The sequence below is a fragment of the Nipponia nippon genome, unplaced genomic scaffold (genome assembly GCF_047370975.1).
Source record: "Nipponia nippon isolate SJK-2023a ecotype South Korea unplaced genomic scaffold, ASM4737097v1 scaffold_8, whole genome shotgun sequence".
NCBI lineage: Eukaryota > Metazoa > Chordata > Aves > Pelecaniformes > Threskiornithidae > Nipponia > Nipponia nippon.
The window spans coordinates 31,655,804-31,664,949 of record NW_028262402.1 but is presented as its reverse complement, the minus strand read 5'-3'; the positions used below and the strand labels follow the sequence as shown (position 1 = coordinate 31,664,949).

Below are 9,146 nucleotides of genomic sequence, written 5' to 3'. Positions count from 1 at the left end.
CGGTAGGGGCGGGGCCGGGTGCATGAGGTCATCAAAAAGCGCCGCGGCCGGCGTGGAGGGCGGCGGAGGCTCGGCGCAGCCCGGCAGGTAAAGCTGCGGCTGCGGCGGTTGGGCGCCCGGCGGGGCGGGAAAGGCAGCGGCCGCTGGTCCCGCTCTCCCCCTCTCACACGCCTCCGCACGCACCGTGTGGCCCCCGCAGCCGGCGCGTTGGCGGTGAAACGGCCGCCGGCGGTGCCTGCCGTGGTGAGCGTCCCTTCTCCGTCACGCCCCAGCCCTCTGCCTCCGGCCTGGCCTGGCCTGGCCTGGCGCGGCGCACGGGGCCCCCGCCCCGGGCGAAGGGGGCGTGAGGGGCAGCCGGGTGCCCCGTAGCGGGCTGAGCCGCGCTCGGCTGGCCGCGCTGGTTGCCCTTGCACCGCAGCGTTTCCCACCCCCGGCGCCGGGCCGGTCCGCCGAGGCGCCTCTGGAAGTTACAAAGCTACCGTCCCTGCCTTTTCTTACAAACTAAACTGCTGCAGCTGGAGAGTAGTAAGCAACAGAGCGACCAGAATGCGGGGGTGTGCGGCCAGCCATACCTGTCGTCTTTTCTCACACTGCTTGTGCAGCTTGAATCGGTGCCCTTCCTGTAGGACTCTAGTTTTAGGTATCATTTCCTGAAAGAACTTTTAAGTGTAATTGTGGTCAAGCTTCTCAGAGCTGATTAACAAGCTTTTTCTGCTCGTTGGCCTCTTTAACACTTGGAAACGTAGAGGTGAAACTCATGTCTTAGTAAGTGACATTTTGTAATTTATCTGAGGATTTTGGCTTAGTTGTGTGTTACGTCCTTTACTTAGGGTAATGCTTAGTTTTGCAAAGGTCAATCTGGGTGACTGAGGTGGCTTTCCAATGTCAACATTGGAAAGAGAATACTGTTTTTCTGATTCCAGCATTAAGGAAATAGTTCTGTCATGCTGAAGGTGGTATTTATAAATGATAGCTGCATTGAGTTAAAAACGCATTCTGTTTCAGCACAAATTTGATTTGGACACTTCCTGTGTATGAGTATCTTCTCACCTGCACACTCCATCTCCTGAAAATCAGACACACGCGCCCCTTCCTTGTGTATTTTGAGTGGAAATAAAATCCAAGGTAATTCTGCACCTCTTTAATGCTGTTCAGCATCTCCACAGAATCACTGAGGTTGAAGGGGATTGCTAAAGACCACCTAGTCCAATGCCCCAGCTCAAGCAGGGTTAGGGATAGCAGGTTGCCCAGGACCGTGTCCACCTTCAAATCATTTTGTAAAACAACAAATTGAAAATTCCACCTGTACACAAACGGGTTTTCTGTAAACATAGTCATTGTAGATTTGTGGGCAGGGACTTGTAAAACATGTAGCTGCATATATTTGGGCTCTGCTTAATTATTTTAGATATTTGGTCACTGCTGTAATACAAAGAACCATCAGTGGACTAAAGAGAGTGTACGGGGGATATCAGGATGCTCTTCCTAGCTCATTTACTGATAGTATGTTACGCTTCTGTCTCAATCTTTGGTTAATTATGTGTTTTTCTTCAGGAATGGGTATTTTGGGAGCGGAAGGGGACTTTGATTTTCTGGTGTTTTCCTTCTTTCAGCTGAAAGAAGGGGTTTTCTATCTTGACTTGTAATTTCAACTCATGGGAAGCACCTTCCACTGCTGCCAACTTGTAGTTGGTAAAGAAGGTCTTCCATTAAGCTCACTATTTCTATAGTTTCCAGACTTAAAAGGAGGCTTCTGGAAAGGCACCAGTTGCTTTGTCAAGGGATATTACTAATTGAATTAACTTTCACATCAAAGCCTCATTATGAGGTGTGCTGGTTTTCTTGTGACGCAGAGTGAGGTCTGCAAGCTCTTTTGTCTGGATTGGTTTACAGTAGTTTAACAGTAGAAAATATTTCTGTTAGTTTGTTTAAGCCTTACTTTCTACTACAGAAGAACTCATTCCTACCTGAAAGAGGCTTAAGATGGCTTAGCTATTTGTGTTAAGTGTGTGGAATAAAAACAAGTTTGTAATTACTGAAAATTATGTATACATATTACTTGATATTTAAAGAGTAAAATTACTGTTGTTGCTGATGTTGAAAGCTGACTTCTTGGTAAGATCTTAGTGTCTTACATTGTGTGACAAATTCATAAAAGCGGATTTGGAAGAAGCATCCTTGAAAGCAGTTTAAAGGGAATTAATTATAAACCTCTTATAATGATTAAAGAGAGTATTTATCCAAAAGACTTTTTGTTTTGTTTTTAAATGTCTTTAAATGCTAAGTGAAGAGCATTGTAGGTTATAATTCTATAATACCTGCATGTTGAAAGCAATTGAATTACCTTTTATGTACGGATGAAGCAAATCGTGCTTAACTGAAGGGGAAAAGAAATCAAAGATGGCTTTATTTTCTAGTGTCTCTTACATGGGGATAAAAAGCTGGTGTTGTTTAAATGTGTGGCATCTGAACATTGGCCAGTGGCATGTAGGGGAAGTCTGTGGTGCTGAAATATTTCTACACCTTTTGAAGAATATAGTGAGTACATAATACAAACAAGTTGGTGTCTGTGCTTCAGAGATCCTTGTTTGCAGCCTAGATTATTAGCTTAAATTACCATTTTGGCTGCATGTGCCAGGCTGTGGGATGGAGTGACTGTGCCTGGAGATACCCGTCTCTGTTGACTGTTGTTCAAAGGGGATGATTCTGGCAGAACCGGCAGCTGGGAGAAATATCTTCAAACAGACCTAGCATAAATTGGTAGGGTTTGTCTGACAGTACTTAGTTTTCTAGGAAACTCGATTTGTGTAAATTTCTATTTAATTGCTTTAATTGGCTATTATTTCAGGGAATGAGTTTGTGGACTGTTTGCAAAACAGAAAAGCTGAGATAGAAATGGCCTCTGTCTTGGGGATTAATGCCTGCTATTTGTGTGTGAATAAGTTTGTGCAACTCTGATTTTGCACAATAAAAAATATTGATATATTTTTTTAAGGCATTAACCAGTTAATGTCTTCAAATATTTGGAACAGCTTTAAGTTGGGAATCTTCCAGGGCTTGACAGACGTCAAAAACTGCCTGGCTTGGTTGGAGAGCAGTTCTCTTGATCATCTCTCATATAGCCCTCTCTTTCATTCATTTTTGTTTTCTGAGATTTTGGAAATGCATGAAAAGAAACAGCTACAGTTGTGCTCTGAAATAAGAGGTATTTTGTGTATGCTTACAGAAGAACATGTTTGGCGTAGTCCTACATTTTGCCATGAAGATGTCTCTTAGATGACTGCATTTTGCACCTACCTTTCACTGTTGTGTATTAACAATGTAAGACAGTCTGTCACTGGCTGATCTAGCAGGAGTGCAATGAAATAAACTGTGTGCTTGGAAAGGGAGTAGATGATTCAGTGCATTCTGGATAGTACATTTCTAGCTTGTGCCACTATATTATGGAGTCATCTCTAATGACCATGTATCTTCTCTGTTTTTCAAGGTGGTTGTTTTGTTTTTGTTTTTTTTTTTAAAAAATCTGTAAGCCTTTCATTTGCTTCCACCTTGTACCTGTGCTGGACCTCCCAACAAGTTCAGGTGGTTTTCTGATTTTCTCATGTGGATTATTAGTGTTGGAGTGGAATTAGACTGGAATAGTTAGTTGTTAGCAATTGAAAATAACAGCTTCTTGGAAAAATGAAGCATCAGTTCCAAGTATCATAATTGATCATTCTAGTTTTTAATAGACTATTTGCAGGTTTAAGTAGAGTACTTTGTATAACAGTTATTCTCACTTTCTTAGTTTACTATTTGTAGTGGGTATATTCCCAGGGTAGTTCAGATGCCCATTTTTTTTTCTTCTCCACTTTCCCCTGTAGGATGGAATTATGTTTCCAAGTTCTTCCCTTCTCCTGTCTCTTTATTTCATTTTCCTTTTAACTATAACAACCAGAACTGTGCATTACTGTGTATTTCTTACCACAAATAAACATTTTTTGCTATAGATGTTTTTAGGAAGTTCATTTATTATCTAATCTTGTCTACTTTGCAACCATGTTTTATTTGGCCTGGAAGCTCTTTTCTTGGGTTTGCTTTCAGAGGCGTATGATTCTAATTCAGGCCAATGCTTTCTGTATTAAGTGGAAAAGCAATGTTATACAAATATCATTCCATAAAGGATCACTTCTTCCCTATTTCCCATCTTTGTGCCTTTTATGCAACTCTATTATGCACAGGTGATCAAGAGTGACTCTATTCATGTTGGCCACCATCTGCTATTGTTGTTGTTTATTCTTTTGCAAACAACTGTCTTCTAAAATATTAAAACATATAACCAAACAATTAGCTTGCCTTATATTTTTATGATTTACAAAGTACACTTGATAAGGAAGGTGCATTGAATGTGAGGTCTATTTTTAAAATGTACTAGTAATTTGTTACATCTTTGTGTGTAGAAGAACTGTGAGACAAAACAGTGTTTGTAAAATGATCATCAAGAATTTGTGGTAGCATTACAGTTCCTAATTTGTTTTCAGGCTTAGAATCCAGCTAGTGAATCTCCTTTTCTAAAGGTGAAATGCATTACTTTCAAGAAAATGAAAACCAGATATTTGTATTATGGACAGAATATAGCAAAAAATATTACAGAAGACTGTGCAGGAGAAGTATCTCAAAAAAGACGTCAGAAATAATGGCTCTAGTATCTTCTCTATGATGACAGTACCTTGATATGTGCATAAGGTAGTGAGGAACTTGTCCTATCAAATCCAAGGAATACTGACTCAGAACAGCATATTTAGGAAGCAGTAGTAAAAGATGTACTGTTTGCATATACAAAGCTCGGATATGTACAGACAACTTCCAAGGTGTACAGCAAGGATATTGCTTCAGCAGTTGAAGTAGTATGTTTCTTGTATTATGTGAACACCATGATTACAATTTATTCTGTTAACCTGTTAAGGAAGAATGAAAGGAAATGCAGAATGTATAGAAGTTCAGTTAAAAGACTGTATTAGATAGCTGGACCACAAAATGAACCAAATGATACCTGCATGCTTTGACATTTGTATGGCAGAATGCATACAAATGGCTTTTGATTGTCTGGAAAACACTTTAGAGGTATTTAAACCACTTTAGTAACAATACAACATACATTACATCAGTGTTCAAAAAATACATGAGGTATGAATATATAGGCAAGGCTTTCCATTTCTGTGTAGTTAGAGTAGGCCGTTCTTTTTGTTTAAAACAAAAGCCCCATTTCTCTTTGTATCTTTCATACTCCAACTCCTGTTGGAAAGTGAGCAAAATGTTGAATGACAAATACTAGTCTGAATTAGTTCCACGATCATAGGCTGTTTGGAAGTTAAGTTTGTTACACTTCATCTGAATCTGTATTCAATTAGAAAAAAAGTAGGGAAGATACCCGCCTTTCTATACCTAGGCTTGCCTTGCAAATTTGTGTAATGTTGCAGCTCCTATTGATTTTGCTTAGGATTTTGATAAGCTGTATTTTAGTACTTGCAGTAGAAAACATGTTGGTGGGATAACTATATTATGATTTTTGTACATTTTTGGGAAGACTTGATTGAAGAAAAGACAGAAGTTGCATTTAATCAAATGCAGTTGGAATCAAATGGTAGATTAAATCATTATTTACAGTCTGTTCTGTTAAACTCTCCAAATTATCACATATTTAGGAAAAGACATCACAATTCAAATAAAGAGGAGAGCATGAGATTTACAAGCACGTTTGATCGTTGCACAGCTACACTTTTTTTTTCTTTTTTCTTCTCACCTGTCTCTTGTACCTGTCCTTACAACTTTTTGCTTCTGTGAGTGCACACATACTTTCTCTCTGTCTTATCTTCCTGATTTAGTCATGTTGAACCAATGAGGGACAGTGTATGTGTAGATGCTAAATTTCAAACAAAATATCAGCATGTTTTTACAATATTGTTGAAACAGCAGTACTGATTGAAAACAAAGATATGCCTAGCATTTAAATAAATGCAACAATGTATATTACATGTATATCTTTTTGTCCCTTTCAGTTATGGGTTTTCACTGTGGTCCTTTTAAGAAATTTTTTTAAAATTACTTATTTACCATTCTGCAGTAATTTTTATCCTCCTCTTTTGTTGAAGTGCATCCTTCCTTTATAAATTTTTGCTTGTCTTTTTTTTTTTCCTCACTTGGTTTGATTTCTGGTTTGCTTTAATGTGATTCCTATGTCATCTGTTTCATTGCTGGGTGTCTAGTCATTGCCCTGGTCTTTTACTTTTTTCTTGGTATCAAAAAGGCTGTCTATTTTAGTGACCAAATAAACAGTTCATTCCTGTCTTTTCTTTTTGGATAAAACTGAGACATTCTCCCAGGGTGGTTGAGATCCAATATTCGATAAGGCAAGCACAGCCTGAAGGAGGAGTGGATATCCATCTTACTTGGAATGCAACCATTTAACCATGTATTTTAATGTCATAGAATTAGCAGTTCTGTTGAAGACAATCCATCTGTTCATCTCATGTCAAGTTAATTCTTACGTAACGCAGCTTTGGGCCCAAATGAAACATTTAAATCACCTTTCTAGCTCTTAATCAGGTGACTATCATATACATGCCTTAAAATATTTCTGTTAGATTATTCTAAATTCTGGGTAGCCTTATACTGTTTTTCTGAATTGCAAATGCTGTGTGCTTTCCAAAAAGGCATCATTTTATCATTAAACTTCTTGTTAATAAAGCAGGTGTAAATAAAATAGGATTAAAAAGCACAACTGTTTTACAGCTATATTGATATTTGCTTTTTTTAAAAAATCTGGAAAATACATTGTGTTAGCATGGATTATACTTATCTTCTATAAATTTTGGTCTGATGTGAGTCTGAAGTTGTAAGAAGAATAGTTTAAAGGCGGTGTGTATTGTTTGTATTTTATAATCGCTTATAATATAATTTTAAAGAGAGAATTTTTATTGCATATGTACCCAACTGATTTAATGCATAGTGGTGTAACGTTACCCACACACAAGAGGGCACACTAAGTCCTTTGGAATATAATTATGGAAAATTTTGTCCGTTAGGGTAAATAAATACCTGCAAAGAAAATAATAAAAGCACACCTTGAATGTAGTGCTATGTATAATTTTCAAGAAATGTTTTGAATGAATATTTTATTTATGTGCCAGAAAACTTAACTAATCTTACCTTAAAGTCCTTTTGGTTTAGTTCAGTGAACATTGTGAAGTTCTGTGACTGAAGATTAGCATTGTTGTTTAAGCTGGCTTAAAGAAAAGAAAAGTAGAAAGTAATCTAACACTCATGTCATCATTTCTTTCTTACCATAGTGTGTTATAGTCAAAAGTTTATAAATACAGGAGTTCCCATAGTGAAGTGAAGTTCCAGGATTCAAATACAAATATTTAATGATCTGAAAAGCTTTTAAAAATTATTGTTAACTTTTGGTAAAGTCCTTTCCTGTTCACATTGTAGGTTTTGTTTTATATTCTCTCTCTGAAACAAGCACAATGCTTCTCTGCTTCCATCCCTAAAATTTATGTATGGAATGAATTTTGTTAAAGATACATTAGTGTATCTTGAAGATTTTTTTGTCCTTGGATTCATCTTAATTTATTACTGAAGTAACAATTGATTTAAGTTTTAAGGACCATTTTCCCCAAAGTCTTTTCTGTACTAGTGTTAGCTTTGTAATTCTGTTTCAGAGCTTTTTAGAGTCATTGGAGGCAGTAAATAATTAGACTTCACTGTGCATTTAAGCTTCTGGTCATGTCTCCCCTTTTTCCTATCCCTCCCTTCCTAAGAAGACATTTAGTGGCCCAATCTCCATTAAAAGCACTAGGTACTATCTCTGTAGAGCTGTATACTTCCTGAAAATCTGTCGTATAGTTTGCAGAAGATGTCTTAAGATGCCTTTAAAAAGATTCTTAAGGAATTTTCTTTCAAAAAACAATCAACGCAGACAATATTGTTTAGGCATCTAAATAATATCACTTAGGCATCTTTATTGTTAAAAACAATTAACATTTTAAAGTAGGCACTCTGAATATTGTGTGGAAGATCACCCTAATACCATAGCAATGAAATACGTATTAAAGTTAAATTCTTTAGGGAAAATAAATCAGCAACTTTCAAAACAGTGATGTAGTCTGACTACTTCTGAACATATAATCTATCTTGCAAATTTCTGGTTAACTTGACCCTGGAGCAGAAGAGTAATATTCTATTTGTTCTCTTGTTATTTCAGCTACATTCTAGACTTCTGTTGGTAATGTGAAGAACACTGTTTCCTGGGAGTATATTTTGGTATACTCATTCTTAAAATGATGTATTTCTGTTCTTATTTTTTATTTGCTCCTTACTTTTTCATTTAGTATTTCAGTTAAACAACAACGAAACAGCTCTGCGGAATATAAAAATGAGCATTTTTTGTATTATTAAAAAAGTTAGCTCTATTTAATGCAGTATAATATGGAATGTAGTTATATTTGCAAGACAGCTTGATATCTTTTTGCTTGTCTTTTCTCTGTGCCCCTCCAAGAAGAGTCTGGCTGCATCTTGTGTACACACCTCTTTAGGTACTGGGATATAGCAGGTAATCTTCCCTAACTGCCTCATCCCAAGGCTGACCAGACCCAGTGCCATCAGCCTCTCCTCCTACATTTCTGTGCTTCAGTCCTCTAGCCATGTTGGTGGCTCTCTGCTAGGCCTGTTCTATCAGTGAAATTGCAATTTTTCAATAGACTTATAAATTTAGTTTCTTTCCAGAGGATTAAGTTAAGCTAAGTGAATTGTTAGGCAATCAGTTTATGAATATTTAGTGGAAAAAACCATGCAGGCTTGTCAAAAGTTAAAGTTGTTAAAATAATCTGATTGCTTTCTCTTACTAAACAACTGAGCTATTAGATAATGAAGAAATTAAAGAAGTTTTGCTTTGCCTTTGGAAGGACTGTTGTGTCCTATATTAACTTTCTTTAATTTGCCTTTGAAATTAATTTTTAATTTTTTTTATTTGTGTGTAATTTAAAAACGCACCAAAGAAAAGTCTCAAGACCACCTTCAGCATTCACCAGTGATTTAATTTTTAACTCTGAGAGCATTTTGAATTTATTTCAACGTACGTAAATGTGGTTGAGCCTGTCATGGGT

General features: G+C 37.3%; 1 protein-coding gene across 3 annotated transcripts in view; it reads left to right on the top strand.

Moving 5' to 3' along the window:
- Positions 1-46: 46 nt before the first annotated feature.
- AOPEP (aminopeptidase O (putative)) overlaps positions 47-9,146 on the top strand; it is a 209,057-nt gene continuing 199,957 nt past the window's right edge. Inside the window, exons 1-2 of one of the 3 annotated variants that reach the window (XM_087741671.1) lie at positions 54-640; positions 1,006-1,125. The gene's annotated coding sequence lies outside the window, so the exon portion shown is untranslated. Of the gene's footprint in view, positions 641-1,005; positions 1,126-9,146 lie in introns of all 3 variants that reach the window. The other 2 variants (XM_087741672.1, XM_087741673.1) reach the window with 2 other exon arrangements.